The sequence below is a fragment of the Medicago sativa genome, chromosome 6 (assembly GCF_051527215.1).
Source record: "Medicago sativa cultivar Bolivia chromosome 6, Bolivia_mono, whole genome shotgun sequence".
In the NCBI taxonomy this organism is placed as follows: Eukaryota; Viridiplantae; Streptophyta; class Magnoliopsida; order Fabales; family Fabaceae; genus Medicago; species Medicago sativa.
The window spans coordinates 54,056,465-54,081,012 of NC_140754.1; the positions used below are offsets into that span (position 1 = coordinate 54,056,465).

General features: G+C 33.2%; 1 long non-coding RNA gene and 1 pseudogene across 1 annotated transcript; one reads left to right on the forward strand and one right to left on the reverse strand.

The window, feature by feature from the left end:
* Positions 1-13,692: 13,692 nt before the first annotated feature.
* LOC146915694 (chaperone protein ClpB1 pseudogene) lies at positions 13,693-14,337 on the reverse strand (annotated as a pseudogene).
* A 2,882-nt stretch (positions 14,338-17,219) lies between these two features.
* LOC146915695 (uncharacterized) lies at positions 17,220-17,729 on the forward strand. Its single transcript, XR_015013416.1, has 2 exons — positions 17,220-17,460; positions 17,620-17,729. It is a non-coding gene; the product is annotated as an uncharacterized LOC146915695 (long non-coding RNA).
* The last annotated feature ends 6,819 nt before the right edge of the window (positions 17,730-24,548 follow it).

Genomic DNA, 24,548 nt, shown 5'->3' on the forward strand with positions numbered 1-24,548 from the left:
GAGCATCATTGACGGTCCTTAGGTAAGACACTGAATGTATTAGATCCGACATTGCTGATGTCGCGAAACTCTTTTGCAAGTTTACTAGTATACAGATGAGAAGCATTGCTATGCTATTGAAAGAGTCATGAGGTGCCTTAAGAAAACTATGAATCTAGGATTACATTATTAGGAGTAACCTATTGTACTTGAATGGTACAAGATACAAAATAGAACATCCTTCATATGAGTCTTAAAGCGACCAGTGACTGCACATTGAGCATCACTATAGGAGTTGTTTGTTGAAACAAACGATATTGACTCAATCCACTATGGAATGTACCAGGGATGAGAACACTAGAGAAAACTAGTTAAGAAGCAAGTTGATAAGATACTTGCTAGCTGAGAACCCTTAGTGGGTGAAACCGTTGTCTGAAGTGTTAATTTATTGTGATAGTCTGCAGCTATTACAAAATTGAGAATCGTTACCACAATGGTGAGAGACGATAATTAAGGCACGAACACAGATTAATAGATAAACTCCCTTTTAATCTTATCCATTAGAGTAACTGTTGTCGCAATTTTCGGTAAAACAGTTACATAATCTCTATATAAATAGAGGACTCCACTCAGTTCAAAAAAGACACCAAAAAGTTTCATTGAGTTGTCGGGAACTCTTTCTCTCTTCTCCCTTTCTTGACTTGTGTTGACAAGTCTTTCTTCTCTTCATCTCCTTTTTCGGTCCCTTTCGGAATTAAAAATGTTCTTAAGACCATAGTCCCTTTTCGGTTTAATGTCTCTTCGGAATTAAGAATGGTCTTAAACACATAGTCCCTTCGATAATATAAGTCTCTTCAGAATAATGAGTATTATTAAGATCATAGTCCCTTTTGGAATAATAATGTCCTGTCGGAATTAAGAATGATCTTAACGGTATATAAATATTCTTTCAATATTTTTATAATTGAGGAGAAATAAAAAAGTGGAAATGGTGGTATCACCATATTTGAGTGGTCGTAGTGCCATATTAATATTTTGGAGAAATTAAAGTTAGAATGGTGGCAACAGCATATTTGAGTGGTCTCAGCACCATAACAGTGTGGTAACAATACCATAATAAAATGGTTTCAGTATTAAAGAGTGGTCTTAGTACCATATTTAAGGGTGTAAATCTTGAACGGTTTTCTACAGTGCAGTAGTTAACCGCATAGTTGTATCTGAGCTTGTTTTATCCTGCAGGCGGCGTGGTTGATAGTATGCCTTGCACAATTTTGGACAGTGCCACGAAACATTTTAAAGAGAGCGACCTGATCGTGACTCAACCTAGTAACAACTCCGGTAGATAATAGAATTTGGAAATCCAAATACAACCGTTTGGAAATCCAAAAACAACATAAACTTTAAAAATCCTAGATATTGGATTATATAGAAGTTGGTGGGAGTTTACGTTCAAGATTAGAGTTATTATTTGATTAGGTTCAACAAAACTTCTCTCTATTTCTCTCCACCGTTTTACTTATCTCTACCTCTCTAAACTTTAGCTCTATTCATCTTTTTGTCATTTCTCTCTCTAGTTTCACACCATTTTTTCCATGTTGGAGAGGAATGCGTGTTAGAGAGAATTATAGAGTAAACCCTCATTTGGATCCCTGAAAGTGTCCCTCGCTGTCAGACCAGTCCTTGGATCAATTTAATGAATAAAAAACTCCCCAATGTATGTTATGCTCGTCAAATGCATCCAAAACGTTAACTTGATGTTAACGGTGCTGATGTGTCTGTTACCCTTGCCACTTCAACCACATTGTTGGCCTTCCAAGCAGGCAGGGACGTAATTGCATGGGATAGCAAACATTGCACCACTCATTTGAGTCCCTCCTTTATTCTCACTCTTCTTCTTCTTCTCTCCTCATCAAACAAACAATCTACAACCTCAGTTCCAAACCCTAAAACCCCATTTTCAATCCCAATTTCTCCTCTCTTATTTTCAAAGTTAATACCAAAATTGAATTCAGTTTGATTATTGAGGGAGGTTGGGAGATGCACAGGAACACCATGGACAACAACAAATCACCTTCTGGATCTTGGAGTATGATGGAGATCAGGAACATGATTTGGGGATTAATTTGGTCTATTCTTTCTTCCTTTTCCCCTTCCCCGTTCATCTTCCTTCATCTCCCATACCATGTTCATCTAAACCCAGAAAGCTTTATTCACCAATAATTTGTATCAATCCCAAATTTGTCGTAGATTCTCACCCCAAAATTCTTATCACACATAAATATTCAAAAGCATTCATTCAGTCTCATTTCTAATACACCAAGAAAAAAATTTGGGTTATTTAAAAAAGAAGAAAATATTTAATTGAAAATTGTTGCTGAAATTGTTGGTGGTGATGAAGTTTCAATCTATGTTGTTGTTGTTGATCTTCGTTTGATTGATAAATGAATGGGTAGGACTTTTAGAGTAGCTAGTTTTCTTTATAAACTGTGATACTGTTTGTTTTAGGTGGGGCGTGAGCAATTGGCTTATTGTTTTATGGGAGTTTGTTTTTGGATGATGTTGTTTTGCGTGGCTGCCTGTTAATAAATCTTTGCTGATTAAAAAAATAAACAAATGAAGGTGATGAAAATTGATTTAAAATTTTGTTGTTGTTGTTCTCTCAGCTTCTTGATTTTGTAGAGTTTTTTATTTGGAACTTTTGAATTTTGATTATTATATACTTTAGTTTTGGATTAATTAGTTGATGATTTTGAAAAGAAAGAAATATAAAAGTACTGATTTTGAGTGTTTGGATGTGAAATTTGGGATTTTGTTATTGTTGGGTATGTTGATGCTTGATGGAGGTTTTAGAGAGGGATGAGGAAGAAGATGAAGATTGAACTTTGTTCATCTTTTTCCATAAGATGATAGAGTTCTAGGGTTCATTTTGGTCCCCCGTCTATGTGTACATTCCAGCAAGCATTTGATGTGGCAAAAAAATATGGACACATCATCAGACTTAACACCAAGTTAACGTTTCAGACTAAATTGTGTGAAATTATTGCTTCACAAGATTTCTAGATGATGGAATGACCATCTTTCTGTTTTGCATTGCTAAATGGTTTTATAGAACAGCAACTGACAAGGTTTCGATGGTGACATCACTTCCATTCTTTCCTATAACGTTGTTCTTTAATTTTCAACCTTAGTAATTCTTACTACTTCATGAAGCAAATTTTGTGACTATTTTTCTACTTGATAGTTGCAAATTCTCTTAGAGTTAGTAAGAGTGAGTGTAGGTTAACATCAATTAGAGTTCAGGATAAACATTGTAAAAATACTTGTAATCTGAACCCTACAGTTCAGTTTTTCAATTCGATGAATATATGAGAAATATACTTGATAGTTTAGTACTTGTAATACTTGTAATCTTACATTGAAAAATATACAAGGCGAAGGATAAGGATGGGTTGTGACATGTTAACAAGAAAAGTGTGGGTCTATTCTTATATATGCAAAAACATGCATGATATGCTCCAAAATGTATAAAAAATATCACTAGCAACGCCAAACATTTCATCTGTAGATATATATTACTCTGCAGATATATATTAAGCACTGATTCAATCCTTAAAATTAGATTTCAAAGAGCAGCAAATCAGTTTCTCTAGTTCAATAACATTAAAGAGAATCAAAAGTTTGAAGGAACCAAAAAAAAAAAAAAAAGAGAATATGAGACACAAGAAACTAGACATTTGTTAAAAGTTTCATGTAATTATTGAATTCCAAATACTATGATGACAGAGAAATAATATAACACCTTTGTTAATTAGATAGCTGCAAGTAACTTGAACTATCTTGTAAATAGCAGAAATAGGTTCTAATATTGAAAAAACCAAAAATGTGTTACACTTTTTTTTTTACACCACTAACTGGTGTAAGCTACCTGATTGATGTTTTATTGTGTTCTTTACACTTGAAATATTTCGTTGTTCTCAACCGCGTGTCTAGCTTGATTGCATAATGTTAATATAAGTTACCTGCATAGACTTCTTGTATCTAGAATGAATCAATTGATATGAAAAATTGATAGTTATATTCTGGAAGTATGAATAGAGAAGTCTGATCATTTATCATCTAAATTCTGTTCTACAACTCATTCTCCCAATCACTGTTTGTCCCTTAAAGCTTATAAAGTTTCGGATTTGTACGGTTGGCTACCTTGATTAATGTGCAAGATTTTTTGGATGGCTGCCAATCCTATTTTAGTGTTTTGTTGGAAACTAGACAAACACGTCTTCAATCTGAAGTGTCAGTTGTTCGGATACTGCATATATGTGATTGTGATATGATGCTTCGCAGTGTGAATCATATGCTTCGCAGTGTGATTGAGATATGTTCTTGGAGACCTGCTGGGTCAGTTGAATGATTATATGTATTTAGTTCTGATTGATTAGTATGCATGCACTAATGACGAGACTGTTGGACATGTATTTATGGCTCCATTGAATTTCATGTTATTTGTGTGGTGCAAGAGCTCTTGTCAATGAAAGTTCAGACACAAAAGCTTTTTGTTTGATTTGTCACAAACATCCTTCCTTTTCAATATTAATTGCATCTGGAACTGACAATTATGTTGACTCTACCCTAAAGAGATGTGAAGTAATTACATGATTGCTTATTCATATTTCACCTTTTTATTCTCTAGTTTTTCTGTCTCAAACCTTAGAACTCTTGTAGTCTGACTAGTCAATCTAATGTTTAGCATTTACAGGGGTAGGGAAAGCTCCTAGTGTAGTCCATGTTTAGGCTCTATGATAGGAATCAAACTCTCTGATTTCAAGGTTTTAATTGCTTCATGCTGATGTTGCCGTATCCAGGAGGAAAAAAGAGTTTACTGTTGCTATTTAAATAAACAAGGTTTTGTTACTTAGTTACTTTTTAATTTATCTATTAAAATTTAGTATTAGTCTAATGTATTGTTAACGGCAGAGAGCGTCGATTCTCTCACGGAGCTTTACCTCTGTGTACAGTAGGATATTTATCCTTCTGTATTTTTTATTTGTAGTAACAATATGTTTAGTGAAAGAGTAAAATTGGGATGTATTAATATAGATAATGAGTTGCAATACGATGGACGGAGCACCCTATTGATGCGAGAGAGCTCACATTCCGTCCCCTTTTCCCTACTCACGTATTGCTTGCTTCACACGATCCTCCAATACACTATTGACACGTCGACATTCTGAAATCATTCTCCCATCACGATCCTCCAATACACTATTGACACGTCGACATTCTGTTATTTATGCTTCAGCAACACATTCATCCACTTCTTTCACTGCCAGCTGTCCTCTTTGAACTTTTGCACCTTCATTCATTTTTCCTGCTTTACCCTTTTTCTTGTATCCATATTTAATTGTCCTATCAGATATACTCTTTGTTTTCTATTTCTGATCCATTATTTTCATCACATTCACTGAAAGTGTGTAATGATGTATATTACTTTAGAATATTTTCTGTCCCTAAATATAAAAAATGAAGTGAGAATCAGTTAAAAGTCAATTTTTATCTTTTTTCAAATATTGAATGTCTTGATCTTAATTTATGTGATTGATTCAGCTGATGCACTAAATTTGGCATGGCCTGAATCTATTTTTACACTGCATAATTATGAGATCGGTGATGCAGTGTTTTTAAATAGCGATTATAGTGGCCTATAGTGTAGCGAAATTTCAACAAATCCTTATTGTTCCGTGATCGCTATTTGGTATAAATTGTTGTCAAATAGTGGCTTTAGTGGTTATAGAGCATTGTAGCGTAGCAGAATTCGAACAAAATTCTATTTTTCATGATCCGCGATCACTAACACCGATCATGTAATGAAATGGCCTGATTACCTACGTTGGCCCGTGGTTTGTTTCTGGAACTTCATGTCTTGAAGTATATGATGATTGGCCCTTAGTTCTGTTATAATTGGCTTATCTAAAGATCTATTCAAGGGAATGGCTTCCGTTAGGGGTTTGTCTCTAGTTCTGCCGTCACTGCCTTGCTACAAAAGAGAAAGTAGGAAGATTTAACATGTTTTCTGGTTTTCGGTAATATGACAGTCTGGCTGTCCACAAAATGATATGGAGTGAAAAACCAAGACCTCGACATTTTTCTATGTTTGGCTATGTCAGTTGTATGAATCAAACATTGTCATGGTTATATCATCATAGTCTGTTATATTTGTAATCCAAAGTTCTTTTCTTTCTCTCAATGCTATCATTGAACAAATATGTATCACATTTTCCTCCAAGTAACCTACACCTGCAATTTGAGCATTTTAATTGATTAAAGTTCGCTAATATGATCGTGCAGAAAGAGCTCGATCATCTATCTAATTATTGGGATTGGTTCAAAGTATATTGTGATAAATCTGGTTTCTTGATGCAATCACATACATGACTATAATTGGATTATTCCAAATTATGCCTATATGATAGTATTGTCTTCTCATGGATTACACCCCTATTTTATTTATTCTGTTAGTTGCTTTTTTATCTCATGTGAAATTGAAACAATGCTTGGCTAGCAAGGTCGATGCTACTATTTTTAAAGATGATGTAGAAATAGATCATAGATTGGTCCCCTTTAGGATGAGAAACTGAAGTTGGGGTCACATATGTTGTATAACTATTAATAATGACAAACTGAGGTAAAGGATAAAATCTTTTGATCATATTCATGAGAATCGGCAAAAGTGCACTATTCATGTGTGTGAATGGACTAACCTTCAGGTACCCTATAATATAGAAAATGTATGGCACAGACGTCCTTCATGTATCCACATGGAGTGTAGTTTCTGCTGCAGCTATTTGGTGCTGCAGCTGTTTGGTTTTAGGGTCTGCTGCGTTTGGCTTCTGTGTGCAGTTCTTGCTGCTTTGCTGGGTGGGTGTGCCGGGTGTTATTGGTGCTTGGTGTGTGTGCGGGGTTTTGGCTGTTTTTTTGGTCTCTGTTTCTCAGTTTTGTGCATTTTTGTGTGTGTTGTGGTCCCTGTTGTGTGGGCTGTTTTTACAGCCTCTATTGTATCGTGTTGCTCTTTTTGCTCGCTTGTACGTCTGGTTCTTGCGGCAACGTTATTAATGAATATTTTGGCAGGTTAAAAAAAAAAACAGTGTAAGTGAGAAGCAAATATAGAAAGGATCTGGCAGCACAAACCTTCAGGTGAACAATTCATGAAAAAGGATCTGTCACACCAAGAATGGTAATTGGTGACCAACTAATTCAAGGAATTGACATAACTTAATTCATGAACCCAAGCTATCATATTACTTCCTTAATGTTTGGTCTTCTTACCTGATTGATGTTTTATTGTGTGCTTTACACTTGAAATATTTCTTTGTTCTCAACCGTGTGTCTAGATTTTTTATGATAATAATCTTGTAGTTGACTTGATTACATTATGTTAATGTGAGTTACCTGCATAGACTTCAGCTCAATTATGATCATTTATCAATGATAAGAAAAATTGATAGTTATCTTCTGGAAGTATGAATAGAGATGTCTGATCATTTATCAGCTCAATTCTGTTCTACAACTCATTCTCCCAATCACTGGTTTTCCCTTAAAGCTATAAAGTTTAGAATTTATCTGGTTAGGTTCCTTGATTCATGTGCAACATTTTTTTGATGGCTGCCAAGCCTGACATGAGATAACCTATGATGTCAGAAGTAATAATTTGAGAAAATAGAATAATTGAATGTATGTAGTTATATGTTTTAGTGTTATGTTGGACACTAGACAGACACGTCTTCAATCTGAAGTGTCAGTGTTAGGATGATACACATATGTGATTGTGATATGATGCTCGGCAGTGTGAATATGCAGCCGGTGGACCTGATGATCAGAAGATACACTTACATAAAAATGTGGAATCTAATTGTACAAGAGGATGATTATACATCTCATGGACTAGAAAGTGAACTTGGAATGGCCAAGTTGTGCATTCATATTGCAGCATCTCCCATAACAGAAGTACTAGTATAATGTCATTTGGGTCTGCTAAATCTATTCTGCAGCTGATTCATGATGTATTTTTAGTAAAAGAAGTATAATCCACAGAATCAATGGTGTGAGTTATGTTGTCGAGTCAACTTGAGTTCCCTTTTAGTTTCACCTTTAGTTCCTATCCTATTGAAAACATAGTTCTATTTATATGTTTGTGAAGATTATTTAATAATTTGAAATATGTATAATTTAGACTTTGTTGGTGATTAGGGTGGTCGGTCCCAAGAAGGTTGTCATTTCTGCCCCTAGTAAGGAATACAATCTGTGATCAGTTTGACTTTGTTTTCCAATGCCAGCTGCACCACCAATTACCGTGGTTGTCATTAGCTTCTATGAATTTTATATAAGGGAAAGAATCATATGAACTAATGTTTCTTTAATATGTAGAATATATTTATTTATTGATCTGGTAGTCATACATGCACTCCGTTAAAGAATAGTTGTTTCTACAAATCTCAATGTCTTCTTGTCATATATCCTATTAAGACTATTTTAATAATAGACATGGATGTATGTGTAGGTTTTTTGTCTTTATGTAACTTTTTCATGTGATTATTAAACAATTGTCAGACTCACGAGTCTATATACACTCGAAAAGGATCCCTGGACTTGACTCGTAAACTCGCGAGTATATGGAAAATTAAAAATGACTTTAAAAAACATGCAAGTTTCTCATATGTTTACATAAACACACATAATGTTGATATAAACACCCAGTATTAAAGAAAAGATAATTGCAATCTTAATCAGATCACACACACAAATATGTTTCTGGACTGATTATCATTCTTTTTTTTATTGCACACATTTATTTAAAATCTTTTTTTTTGGAAAGAATTTATTGAAAATCTATAACAACTTTAAACCAGGAATTACATGACATGCTTAATAACTAGAAAAAAAAAATACTAAAGGGAAGAAAGAGAATGTTGTTGGTGAAAACGAAGAATAGTTACATGAAAACAAACACAGCAACAAAAATTACATGAACAATGACAACAAACAAAGCAACAATTATAAGACAACGAACAAAGAAACAACTAATGAAAAATAAAGGGAGACGTGCGCGACTCACCTAAGAGAATGTTGTCGATGAAGGGAGAGGAAAACATTGTCGATCAAGGTGAGCGTAACATGAGTTATTTCGTCAGTGATGAGAGTGATAGTTTCATTTCTAATTTAAGAGTGAGAATGCAAGAGAAAAGAGGATTTTAGTTTTTTTTTTCTTCAAATTTTGTTTAGCTCTTGCCATTTTTTGGGTTTTTTTTTTTAAAAAAAAAAGTTTTTCAAAAACTCATAAACTCGTCAGAGAATCGCGAGTCTATGCGGGTTTGTACGAGTTTAAACAAATACGCCATAAAAATGATTCTATGTGCGATTACACTTAAAAATTCCAGTAATTCTCAAACCAAGAACAAAATTCAAAGATTAATAAAAAGAAATAAACTTTTTGATTAAAGAAAGATACTAACTCAGTAGATTGTCGAAGAGGTGTTGAGTGATGTAGTGAGAAGCCTCTAAGACACTATGGCCGTCGTAAACTCTAAGAAAGAGTGCTTTTCTAGAGGCAACTTCAACTTGGCTATGATCTTCCATAGCTTCATTTGCCTGAACAAAAGCACTGGAAAATTCTCCATAGCAATGGCTTTTGAGATTAATCGAACTTGCACGAGTGTCTTCGTCCAATAAAGCCATGTTGTCATTCTTCCTGTTCCTGCATAGATTGACTATATTTTCAAGCCAAGGATGCATCTTTGAAGGAGAAGGAAATGTGAGAAAAAAGAGTGATTTTGATTGTAAGTGGAAGAGTAATGATTTAAGGTATGAAAATGTGAATGAATGAATGAATATTCTATGTATTTATATATATGTGAAATGAAGGGTATAATAGACTCAACAAACTGAAAACAGTCTCAACAGAATCCTAACGGAATGTAACTAACTTCATCATTGCAATATTGAATGGGCCAGCTGTCATATTATCAATTGGCGGGAAGAAGAAAATTGAATGAAACTTCCTTCAAAAAAAAAAAGGAAATTGAATGAAACTTGTGATTTCTTTTCAATAGTTATATGTTTTTGTTAATTGCACTTTTAGTTTTTATTTCTCAATTTTGCGGTTTTGAACCCTCTAGTTTCAATTGAGCATGTTGACCCCTAGTTTCTCAATTGTGTGATTTTAAACCACCTGATTTCAATCGTGCAAGTTTGGCCCATAGTTTATCCTATTTTTTTATTTCGTAGCCCCGCACAGATTTTGACAAAACTTGGACTAATTATGAGAACATTTTTTTAAGGGAACTACGAGGACATTTATATTTAACAAAACTTGATTTATTTTTAGATAAAAACATAAATACTTTTTTGGTCAAGATTAACAAAAATATAGTAGTATACATTTTTTGGTGGAATAAAAATTAATATTTTACACATATCCAAAAACATGTAATATATTTTTTTCTATATTATAAGTTTCCTTAGTCAAAATTTAAAATATTTTATATTTAAAATAATATTTATATTTAAATAACTTATGGTATATTTTGAATAAAATATTTTATCTATATAGTATCGATATAAAGTCCTTTTTTTACAAAAAAAAAATGATTCTATATGCTATAGCTCCGATATGGCATAGAGGAATTTGACCAAACCGCTATTTTCCGCAATCGGTGAATGACAACATTGTGCTCTTCAAGCTTCATGTTCTCACTTCAATGACGTAGAATATTTTTTACTGCAATGAGTTTTTTTTTTTGACACTGTTTCTAGGGTAAAATCAGAAGTTGAAAAGCTATATTGTAATTAACGGAAGAAAGTTGAAAGTGCTTTTGGTGATACAAATTTTCAAGTTTTGAAAAAATATGGTAGCGATTTGGTTGAACGAGCAGGGAAGCTTGACCCTGTTATTGGATTTGATCAAGAGATAGAAAGGCTTGTCGTGATTTTATCAAAAAGGAATAAGAACTGTAAGATCCTGATATTTTATATATACATTAAAAATGTACTTTGTCGTGATTTTCTTGATATATGATTTATTCAACAACTTATTTATGTGTAAAGAATTTCATAAATTTGTACACCCTCTATTTTCAATTAATTAATTAATTAATCACAACCTCTAGTTTTATGTAATTTAATTATTTACTTAGTTATCTGCTTTTGATTGATCAATTGTGTGTGAGTATAATAAGATAATCTTCTGTATATTTGTCTCCAACATAGTAAATCAATTTAAATTTTACTAATTATTGAATCTATCTACTTTTATTTAAACCAAAATACGAGTTAGATTTCTATCTAAAGTGTTAGTAAATAAACTTACTGTAATGGGAATTTCTCATATGTATAAATATATATAATATTGACAAGGGGTAGTAGCATGAGGAAAAACTATAGTAAATCATGTGTATCTTTAGATGCTTTAAAGGTTATCCAAAAAAATTTCCAATTGTTTTGTACGTGGCTATTTTGTGCTTAGTGAATGCCTATTTTCGCTCAAACTATTGTTACTTATTTAACCGTGAGTTTCCCTTTTGTTTGCGTAGTCAAGGACACATCTTTCTGATTAATCATGTTCACTTTTGTTGACCTAGTATGCCTTGCTAAATATAAGGAAATAGGAATTCACCTTCCACGTTTCAAATAAACTAAGGAAAACTTAATATATGATCATTAGTTGTGGGGAGAGTGGCAAAGTCCAAGTGGTTTACCAAGTTTATAGTTCTTTCTCTTTCTCTCTAACCGTAGTAGCCTGAGTTGCAAATTAGGCTTATTGATCCTTGTATCTTGGATACCAACTACCAATTTTTGAATGATTTCCTCCATCCTTTCCAAGCACCCTCTCTTTTATTTCATTATTATTAGCGTGGAAATCCTATAGAATTCTCATAAACCAGCCTCTCACTTTTCAAAAGTATTCACGGCTCCCTCTCCTCAATATCCAACTCAGAACAATTTTCTCAATTTATCGGGCAATTCATTGTATCTGTTTCTGTCAATTTTGGTTTATCTCGAGACTCTCGATCCTTCTTCATGTGAGAGTGGCTTTGAGACGGTTTAGAATTGCGGCTTAGAACGGAAAACACACAAGGTAAGGGCACTTCCCTATACAACTCAAAATTAGACATTGGATTAGAAGTCTGTAAAGTATTTATATGCTTTGTATGCTAAAAAGAGAAATATATTAATTTTAAAAATAATAATATAGTACCTGAAATCCTTGAATAAATTAATAAAATTCTTATTGTTTTAGTATATACGTGAATATATTACTTCCTGGAGAACAATGCTTTTACGGTGAATAGATTCATGTAAGTTCAATGTGGAGCATATATATGTGACTATATTTCTTGGAGCAAAATTCTTAAGTCTTATTTTATTTTCCAATACGGTTAAAAAGATTTGTAACAAGCTAAATTGGTAGTATAGGTATAGTTAATTGATTATTGTAGCTAACACAGTTAGGATGAATTATGTAGATGAACAATGAAATTTGCTTATTATTCATGAAAATATATGTGTGGGTAAAACTTATTATATGGACTCTGGATAAAATTTTGATTTCCTTTCTATGTGAGGGTATATGATTCGGGCTGTTGAACATAAATTTGAGACTATTATGGAACTAAAATAATGAGAAGAGAAATAAGACTTTTGTGGAAGAATTCTTTTGTCATGTGCATGATAATGTGTCATTACTTTCTGTGTGGTTGCCTAAATGGCGGGGACTGCATTTATTTTCATTATCACGACATGGCATATGCATCTGTGTGGTGCCCTAGTGGCGGGTTACAATTATATTCTGTGTGGTGCCTTAGTGGCGGATTGATTATACCTGGATCATAGTTTTGTATAGATTTTTATCAAGAATTTACTATTGATGATTAAAAGAAAAAAAATAGTAGTGATTTTCTAATAAGAAAATAATATTAGGTGTAATGCCTTGGAGCAAAATCCGGGGCATTACAAGAACAATCATATTCTTGTAGGATAGATATAGGTAAAAAATATCTTGAAAATGGTAAAATAGATCTTGGAAATCTTGCTAATGCAAGGATATTTGCTTTAGATATGGGCGCATTAGTTGCTGGTGGCAGGGGAGATTTTTAAGAGAGGTTGAAGGAAGTTTTGAAAGAAGTGGAAGAAGCTGAAGGAAGGGTACGTAATTCTTAATCATCTTGTTCATGGTGCTGGTAGGATTGAAGGATCCATGGATGCTGCTAATCTTCTCAAACCAATGCTTGATCGTGGTGGATATCTTAGATGCATTGACACAACAACAATTGCAAATAACAGGAAGTATGTTAAAAAAGATGCAGCATTTGAGAGGAGGTTTGTACAGGTTGATGTGGCTGAACCTAGTGTTCCAAATACCATTAGTTTGCTTCATGGAATAAAAGAGATATACGAGGATCACCATGGTATTATAACTCAAGACAGTGTTATTGTTGTTGCAGCTCAATTGTCTAGTCGATACATAGCTGGTATGTTCTTTTGTACTCTATTGACAAAAGAACATACCATCTATATATCGACTAGACAATTGAGTTGCAGCAACAATAGCATTGTCTTGAATTATAACGTCATGGTGATCATCATGTATCTCTTTTATTGTATGAAGCATACTAATGGTATTTGAAACACTAGGTTCAGGCCACATCAATATGTACAAACCTCCTCTCAAATACTGCATCTTTTTTCAACATACTTCCTGTTTTCTTCAATTGTTGTTGTGCCAATGCATCTAAGATATCCACCACAATCAAGCATTGGTTTGAGAAGATTAGCAGTATCCATCGATCCTTCAATTCTACCAGCACTAAGAAGAAGATGGATTTCATTGATGAAAGAAATTACTCTTCCTTCAGTTTCTTCCACTTTTTTCAAAACTTCCTTCAACCTCTCTTCAAAATATCCCCTATTCTTAGCACTAGCAACTGCGCCCATATCTAAAGCAAATTGCATTAGCAAGATTTTCAAGATCTATTTTACCATTTTCAAGATCTTTTTTACCTCTACCTATCCTTTTAGCAAACCCTTCATTTTCAAAAGCAGTTTTTCGAACACTGGCTCTCCTACAAGAATAGGATTGTTCTTATTCCTTTTTGATAAAATCACGACAAGCCTTTCAATCTCTTGATCACGTCCAATAACAGGGTCAAGCTTCTCTGCTCGTTCAACCAAATTGCTATCATTTTTTTTCAAAACTTGAAAATTTGTATCACCAAAAGCACTTTCAAATTTCTTCCCTTCTTTACTATAAAGCTTTTCAACTTCTGATTTTACCCTAGAAACAACGACACCAGCTTCAAAGCTTTTGTACATGTTGGCAGATGTTCTCTTTAAGACTCAAAATGCCGATGTTCACCTAAATTGTATTGGTTCATGATTGATTTTTTATTTCAAAATTGTTGTTGGTTGAAGAGAATGCTTGTAATTCTAATGCAATTTTCGGATGTGTAGAATTGGTATGTACATCATCTGCCACCGGTTGAACACATCGATCGCTTCATAGTGATTGGTTATTCATAAAGGGAAAAGGTATGTTCTATTACATATTAGTTAATTAAAACAAACAAGATAAAGACTTTAAGATAGATGTTTTTACATAAATAATTTGGCACAATATTAAAAATCTCATAAAATTGAAATTGATTGCAATCATACTTTGTTCAATACATGTTTTATGTGTATTTTTATATTAATAAAGTTAAAAGCTAGTTTGCCTTTGACCAAAACAACAATTAAGCCTAAATTTTATTTCTATGTATATTTTATTACTGCAAACAAATCAGCTTCAGTCACTTAGTTGTAACATCTTTAACTAACTATTTTCCATCATTCGTTGCGGCTGTCGGTTACAGTTAGCTATGTAACAACTCTACCATAAATAGATGTGAAGTAACTACATGAATGCTTATTCAGATTTCACTTTTTCATTCTCTGGTTTTTCTGTCTCAACCCTTAGAACTCTTTTGGTCCGACTATTCAATCTATTGTTTTCAAGGTTTTAATTGCTTCATGCTGATGTTGCCATATCCAGGAGGAAAAAAAGTTTACAATTTCTAATTAAATAAACATGGCTTTATTAATTACTTTGTTACCTTTTATCTATTGAAAAAATTAGTATTGTTAACATACAAAGAGCATCGATTCTCTCAGGGAGCTTACTTCTGTGTACAGTAGGATATTTATTCTTCTGTATTTTTATTTGATTTTCGGAAATGATATACTCTTTGTTTTCTATTACTGATCTATTTCTTCCATTAATTCCATCACATTCACTGAAATTGTGTAATGATGTATGTCACTTTAGAATATTTTATGTCCCTAAATATAAAAATTGAGGTGAGAAGTATCTCGTTAAAAGTCAATTTTTTTTTCTTTGAAATTTTAAGAATGTCTTGATCTTAGTTTATGTGATTGATTCAGCCGATGCACTAAAGTTGGCAGGGCCTGAATCTATTTTTACACTGCGATATTAAGAGATCGGTAATCAGTGTTGTTAAACAACAATTATTGTGGCGCTATAGTGTAGCATAATTTGAAAAAATCCCTATTGTTCCGTAAACGCTATTTGGTATAAAGTGTTGTCAAATAGTGGCTTTAGTGGTTCTAGAGCATTGTAGTGTAGCAGAATTTGAACAAAATGCTAGTTTTCACAATCCGCTATCGACAACACTGATAATGTAAAGAAATGGTCTGACTTACCTACGATGGCCTGTGGTTTGTTTCTGGAACATTAAGCCTTGGTTCTAGTTATCCCTTGGTTCTAGTGTCATTGGCTTACCTAAAGATCGTTCCAAGGGAATGGCTTTCTTTAGGGGCTTGTACTCTTAACATCAACATTCTGGTTCTGCAGCCACTGCCTTGCTGCAAAAGAAAGTAGGAACGTTTGACAGGTTTTCTGGTTTTCGGTAATATGACAATCTGGCTGTTCAGAAATTAGTTCAATTTCTAACAAAAAATATTTAGTTAGGGCTCCAGATTTGCTAATAGGATTAGGATTGATTTAGGCTGACCCTAAATTAGAATTTCTTTTTGTAGATACGTTTATTTGATATATTTACTAGTTTCTTTGATTCCGGTATTTTTATCTAGAATAAAAATAAAATTCTTCCCTTAAAATCTTTGTATACATTTATTTGGTATTTATTAGTTGCTTCTATTATGGGCCTCCAGCAGTAAAACTTTGATTTTTTATGAGCTAGATATACCTTTTAAGTGAAGAAGTTAAGGAAGCCTTTGAAAGATGTGGTACAACAATTGTAGCTGGTTAATGCAGGTGAGAGTGACAAAAAGGCTTACTCACTGAAATGCGATATAGCCGTTGAGCTAGAATGGTTACGAACAAGCTTAGAGGTACTATAACCATTGAGCAAGGTTGAGATGAAGGTTCATGAACTACACACCTATTTAGTTTATTTGTGCTTGCTACCTTTTATGCTAGTTTACGTGTTTTGACAATCTTTCCTGTTAGAAGGTTTAAAAAACCTTTAATTAATTTGATTTTACCACTTAATTTTGTAAACTGAGCCATCTTTACCACACTAAATTCCAAATGATAAACCTTTTATGAAAGAGTTCTGAGTTGAGTTCTAATTTCATGTACAAAATAACCTTTCAAATCATGAATTTGATTGAATCACTTTTCAATTGTTTAATGGGTTGAATTGATTAAGGTCTCTCAAAAGTGTTTCTTTATTTCCATCATCTTACTATCCTAATTTCATTTTTAAAATAATGTTAATTTGTATGACTAAGAAGCTACGAAACAGTTGGCAGCAATTTTACACAGATGCATCTTTTATTTGGTGCATCTTTTAAGTTATCTTTCATTATTTTGACAGATGCATCTTTTATTTGGTTTTATTGTTTCACTTATTTTGGTGGCTAGGAGATGAAGGTTTTACACAGTTGACATATATATACATCATTACCTTGTACATCATTTAATGTTTTTGTCGTACCGAATCTTCAAACTCGAACATATTTCTTAGCATACTGTACTTTTGGCTTGGAGGCATTGTAAACTTAGACAATTTAACTTACATTAATTTCTATATTCTCTTTGGTTTGTTTCTCTGATATTATTCATATCCACACTATCATTCAAACTGCTGTGTGATAATGTTGCTATAATTTTGAATTTGATTGTTTTTTGATTGACAAGTGTTAATAATTAATTGTTAGATTAGTTTATTTCCTTCATTTAGGTTCGAACCAAATGAGCTAAAATTAATTTTGTAAAGCAAGAATAAGAGAAATGAAGAAAAGATATTTAAAGCAAAATCAATCAATAAAAGTAATAACCTGCAAGCAATGAATTTTCCTATGTTGTCACAACTTGAGCACCATTCTCGATAGCCAATGCTGGCGGTGCTTTGGAGGCACAGTATATTGAAGCAATTGTTTCTACTTTCAACAACCCATTCCTGTCATTTATAGGTATTTTTCTAACATGGTTCTGTGTTTTCTCCTTATAAATTTGATAAATTTGATAGAATGACCGATCTGTTTGTATTTTATTTTAATTTTTCACGTTCAAGTTACCGAACATGAATGTACATTATTGCAACAAGTGACGAATGGGTAACCATTGTGCAGTGAACATGAATGTACGTTCAAGTTACCGAACATGAACATGGATGTATGTTCAAGTCAAACTTCTTCGATCTGTTTTTATTTTCTCCTTTTACATGAATGTACATAGAGGTATATGCTTCCATTCATTTTACGATAACTAGTAATGAGCTTAGTATTAATATTAATATAATGCAAGACATATGCAGGGATACGATAACTATTGAAGCTAGACTTCGTTCCATCCAAGAGTTGAGGCTATATACTGTCATGATCTGTTGTATAGTTGAACTATCATTGGATCTTAATGTCAACTTTCTTTTAGGTGTTATTATTTGAGACAATTTTGATAATGCTCTTAGAAAGTGAATCAGGTTCAATACATATAATGCAACTGCATGTTAATTAGGAATTTTAAATTTCTATAGTCTATGGGAGCTTAGTATGAAATCTGCATCATAGTTATCAGATTCGCAATTCGTTGGGTATGCGTTACGAGTACGTGGTACGCGGTTCGCTATTTACCAAAAATTCGGTACGTGAGAGGGTATAGAGAGTCAGTACGTTTGGGTTCGTATTATACGTCTCAACATACCAATACTAATAATTATACTATCAACAAATTTTTGTTAAATTAAAAAAATTAAATTACATATCGATTTATTTATAACAAAATAATGAAAAGGAAGATAAAAGGTCAAAATAGAGGGCTGACTAATTTAATTTCCGTCACCCCTACAAAAATTACTACTCCCTCCGTCCCTCAATAGATGATCTAGTTGACTCCAACACACGTACCAATGCATATGTTTTATCTTTGATATCTTCAATTCTATACTAAAAAAATTTATGAAAATTTAATATTTAAAAATATCCATCGAGACGAATCCAACAACATGTTATATGATATTATTTATCTTTGTGAATTAGTAGAAAAATATAGTCAAAGTATGTCAAGTCAATAATGTATATTGTCAACTAGGTCATATATTGAGGGACGGATGGACTATTTTCTTCCACATTAACCAATGTAAAATCACGTGCATTAGCAGCAACTTGTAGTTATCAGAAAAAAAATGTAAAGATCACATGGCAGTGATGAATGATTTGCTTTACCAAAACATCAGAGAACCGCTTCATCTTTCTAAAACAGCCTCTCCTTTATTACCCAAAAATTAAAACCGCTTCATCGCCCACTTTCTACTGGTTTTTTATTGGTTTGATTGGCTGCACCATATAATAGCCTAGTGAGACAGAGGGAGGGAGAGAGAGTGTGTGTATGTGCGCTATGAGTGTCATAAGATTCATAGATGGGTAGACCTACTAGAACACTCGCCTTCATTGCCTTTGGATATCTTCGAAAGCCAATTTAAGTCTATGCTTTCATTTACCTTCGAGGTGGTAAGACCCCACACGTAAGGATCACCGTGTGACCAGCAGGTGCTACCAAACATTTGAGGGATATACATAGTCAACTGAGATAGTATAGACCCTAAACGTAGGGATCACCGTGTGATCAGCAGGTGCAGCTTGATGACCGATTAGGTTAGTAACGTTCAGACGACCTCATCACTTGTGTAGTATACCTAAGATAAATAAACGCGACATTACTGTTATTGAAAATCCAACATAATAAATAGGGGGGATTCGAAGAAGCCCAACCGCTACTTACTTTTCAGCAACCAAAACAGGTAACTTGTTCCGTTGCAAACATATAAGAATTGCAAATCTCTAACCTTTAACTCTTTTATTTTATTGTCAACTAGAAATAAGTAACGCGAATTTTTTTGACAAAACGACAATCTATGTGGATACAATACTCTACTTATCACTTTATTACATGGTAAACGATTTGGTACACTTGCCTAATCCACACATCAGCGCCCTATGTAGTCAAATTATAGAATCTGAACGACGTAAACACTCCATAAAAACCACCAAAAGACGCTAAAATAATTCAGATTATATAATTTGAATAAAGCGCATGAGAAACTCATAGTGTAAGAAAAGTAAGTCAAACCATTTTTTTTTACAGAAATTTTCGTATTTTTATGACCTATAAAGGTGGTAAATAAAAAAATAAATTACAGGCGGTAAATCAATTTTTTTACAGGGTGTAAAACCGGAAATGACCAATATTACAAGGGGGTAAAGCCGTATTAACCCAACTTTTATTAAGTAAATATGTTACAACTTCGAGGGCATTCTCATATATTAAAAACCTAGAGTTAATTTTTTTGTCTCATTTTTGAATAAACGCAGAGAACGTGAACTAGAGCTCCTGAAATGGCGAAAATGGCGATCTAGGGCTTGATGCTCTTCTTCTTCGTCGGCTCGTCGATTCTTCATCCATTCCACAATTTCTTCCTCTCTAATTCGCCTTTCCTTGTCAGGTTACATCTCATACCAGATTTGGTTTTTAATTTTTTAATTTCGTTTGTAATCTTCTTCGATCTAGATTTTACTACTTAGATTTATTGCGTTTTTCAACGGATTTCTTCCTTGTCATGTGTGTAGTTATGACTTTTGATTATAATTTTGATGTTGTTGTTTATGATTTTGATGTTGTTGTTTTGGTTAAGTAGATCTCGATTAAGTGACTGCTTAGGTAAAAAAAAACTTATTTGCAGCTTATAACACAAGCACTTATCGTAATAAGCACTTATGTATAAGCTTGCATGAGTTATTTTTATAGCAAAAGAGAAAATAAGGTTAAATTGTTTTTCTAATTGCTATAAGTTGTTTTTATAAGTTATATTAGAGAACTAAGAACTTATGAATATAAGTTGAAAACAACTCATGAAAATTGTCATAAGCTGGTTTCGTAAGTTCTGCCATAGAGTATCGCAAAACTTATGTTATAGGATTGGCTAAACTTCACTTTTCTCCCCCTAAGTTTCAAAATGTTGCGATTTTGGCCCCCTATTAAAAAAATAGCAATTTTGGCCCCTTTCGTCCCGAAATTGCTGAGAAGACGCCACATGTCCCAAAAAAGGGGCCATAATCGCAACTTTTTTAGTAGATAAGGGGTTAAAAGATCATATTTCCCTTATGTTAGGGGGTCAAAAGCACATATTTCCCTAAACATGGGGGGTCACTTTTGTCATTTTTTTAATAGGGGGCCAAAATCGCAACATTTTGAAATTTAGGGGGCAAAAAGTGCAGGATTCCACGTTTCCCTTATGAATGCGAGGATTCCATGTTCGACTTTGACAATTTCTTATATCGAAAACGAGTTTATGAATTACATTTTTTTTTTTTTGAGATTTTCTTATATGCAATATTGGAGTTTTTTGCTAGTTATTTTGCGGATGGTTGTTTTTGTCTTGTTATTTGAATGTTTATGTTATCGACATTAATATGCTATAATATTTTGGCGTGTTTCACATTTTTCAATATTGTATCGCTTGAACAAATTTTGTCTTCATATCTGAAAAGTTATTTAGTTTGTGACTAAATATTACATTTAACTATAGTACTTGAAATTCAATTTGATTGGTAGCTAAGAATAATATTGTAAGTAATATGACTATATTACTTGAAAGTTTTTTATAAAATTGCTTTAAAGAAAAAATAACAAGTTTTTAGAAAAATTTGATTACCAAATAGGGTTCTAATATCTCGGTTTGTGCAGTGCAGCATAGATAGTTTAGGTTCACTTGCATTTCAAATTTCTATGGTGGGAGAAGAGAACAACATAGTCACATATATAGTGAAAATCAAAGTCACACTCACTGTCCCGTACCCAGAGGATGACCGAGAAACACAAACTACTTTGAATGATGGTGCCCAAACGGTATCGCCGGAGGGTGATGACGTGGCACAAGCTATCGATGTTAGCGCTGAATCAACGTTGTTGAACGAAAGTGAAGGTGTTGACTTGGCTGCAACAACTAAAGAATCTGTTACTGGTCGAGAAAAACAAGATATGGATGTTGGCCCTAAAACGATGGTGTTGTTGTCGTCGGACGATGAAGGTTCCGCTGAAGCTGATGACATGACAGCTAAGGATTCTGATGAAAACAATGCTGCACAAGAGGGTGAGGAAAACATCATGAACGAGAAGAAGAGTGCTGGTAGAAAAAGAAAAAAGACAGTTTACGGTTCGGAAGAGGGTGAGGAAAATGAACTTGGCAGTGAAAAGAATTGGGAAAGTGATCATGAAAAGAATTGGGAAGGTGCTGACATGGAAGGAGGGATTTCTTCCGATTGTGTGAGAAAGAGAGACAAAGTGTAACCCATACTATGATGACAAGGAGGCACAATGGATAAAAAAGGAACTTTGGAGTTCTCAATATGTCCAAGCCCCATTTCCGACATTCTTACCAGTGAAGACTATCGAGAGGAATTGCATCACCAGGATCTAGTCATTTGAAGTTGCTAATTTTTCTTGATGTACACTTTGGTTTATAATCTTTACTTACATTTTTCTTTGTCATGCCGTTAGATTTGAATCTTATTTTTGTGTTTTTCTTTGCTCATCATGAGCTAAAAGTGTTCGGATCCTCGGCACCATGCATTTATGCAGCAACTATACAGCCAATCAGGAACGGATGCATGTAGTGTCTAATGTCAGCTTCTTTCTGCACTAAATATTTGTGATATATGCAGTTACATTCACTTTGGCTGTGAAATTTTTTATTACATATTCGTTGTGTGTTATATGCAATTTTTTTATGTACATAATTATAATATTTTAACAGTGTAAAGAAACTTTACACTATCAACAAATTAAAATCACTCTGTAATAATTAATTAAAGAAAAAATCAAATAAAGTCTCGAATAATAAATGTCATATCCGGTCTACATTGGCTTTCCATGATATTGATTCTTGAGTAAATGCAATCCGTTTTATGGTCAATGTACACTGTAAATTGAGTAGAACTTCACTTCAATAGTTCACTTCATCTTCGTTCATATGAGAAATAAGCAACAACTCAAAAATTATTTTCAATTCACATGAATGCTATGGTGAAGATACACAAATTTTGATTATACCAATTCTTATCAATTTTAGAGGTCCACTTTCCTCAACTCTTGGATTGACTTATTTTTTAACTTATGAAAATAACTTATGCAAATAAAAAAGTGTTTATGTTAAGAGGGTGTATCGAGTGAGAGGACTTTTATTGTGAGAGATGAGAGGCTTCAATCAAGACCCTTGGATTAATCTGTGCTGTGGTCTTAAATTTTAATGACCGCATGATAATAATGTTTTCAGTCATTCTCATCTCCTTCCCATCTCCTTCGTCTTCTAGGTCTCTTCCTTTCATCAACATGAAGAGAAAAAAAAATTAAGAATCCACTTATGCATTTTATCTCTGGTGTGCTACTATTACAGCTTTTTACAATTTTGACTTTTCGGTTCTTGGGCAAGGTTTGTTAGATGAATCAACTCTTAGTTATTTGTTTAATTCTTTTTATTACGAAAGAATCACTTAATTATAAGAGAAATGGCATAAAGGGAAAGTCATTTCAGATCTTAACTTAGTGAAATCATGAAACTATGAAAGAAAATGAAACGACCAACTATGTGAAAGTTGAAACTCACCTGCATACTTTCCATTGTAATTTGTTGTATATATAAGCTTTGTGGGTTTTTTTTTTCTTTTAACTAGTTACAAACCCGTGCTTCGCACGGGGTGGATTGTTTTTTTTCGGATAATTTTGTTGGCAAACACATATTTGTTAATACGCTTAAAAGTAAATTGATTCGAAATTTAGATATTAGATGCATATAAATATAAAAAATCATGATCCATAACATATCAAATCTTAGATAGGTCTATCATAAACGAAACCATTGCAAAAAAATTGTTTCAAAGAAAAAATGAGCAAATGAACGAATATTGCACAAATATTATAAATCTTTATCAAAATATTAATGAAAGTTTGGTTTCCATTGGAACTATTTCACTACAATTTACTCCAGTTACAGTAGCCATTATGAGGGTGTAACATATTCGGGAAGTAGGTCAGATTGTGACAAACATTGAATAACTTAATTATTAGTACAATATGTGTCTCCCACAATCGAGCTTCTGCCACTACTGTGAGTGGGAGATGATTCAACTTTAATTTCACATCGAGGATTAGAAATTGATATCATCTTGCCAATAGGAGAAGCATTGATTCCACAATCTCTTGGTTTTGGCTGTCAAAGATTCAGCACAAGCTCTTTGCGACTTTACCATCATTACTGAATAAGGTAATGTTATGACAGAAGTAAGTTCATAGGAAAACATGGTAGATGTGGTGCTGGAAGAAGAGTCGATCCTTCTTCCCTCTTCATTTTATGTTCTTAGCTTCTTGTGCATGAGTAACAATATTGATTTAAATAGCAATAATGGCAAAAATCGTGCTTCGCACGGGTTAAATTACGTATTCGGCCAAAAAAAAATGTTCCAAAGGAAAAATGCACAAATTAAGGGAGGTAGTTGCATTTTTATAATAGGTTGTTATTTGTGTCTTTGTAAAATATTTATCAAACCATTTAAAATATATATATATATATATATTGTTTATGAGATTAGGAATTCAACACAATACTTAAGATTAAAATAATTGGAACGAATGAAGGAGCCAGTAATGAAGTATTGATTTCCTTGGAGGAATTTATTTACAATACAAATGTAAGGGACATACAACTATATATTGATTCTACATATGAAAACAGAAGAAAAATCACCAAACTAAAAAGAATAAAACAGAAGTGATTCCCAAATTAAAAGGAATCAAACATGGACACTTGAAAGTAAGGCTTAAGCATTTTTCAGCCCACTCTACACTCACAGTTTCTTCAAAATCTTCACAACATCCATCCTATGAAAAAAGAAAATGGATTCATCATAAAACAACAATTAGTCTAAGAGCAGAACATGCCAACTACCTAGTGAATATTGCAGTTATAACATTACATGGAACTTTTAAAATGAATTGATTCTAAATTTGG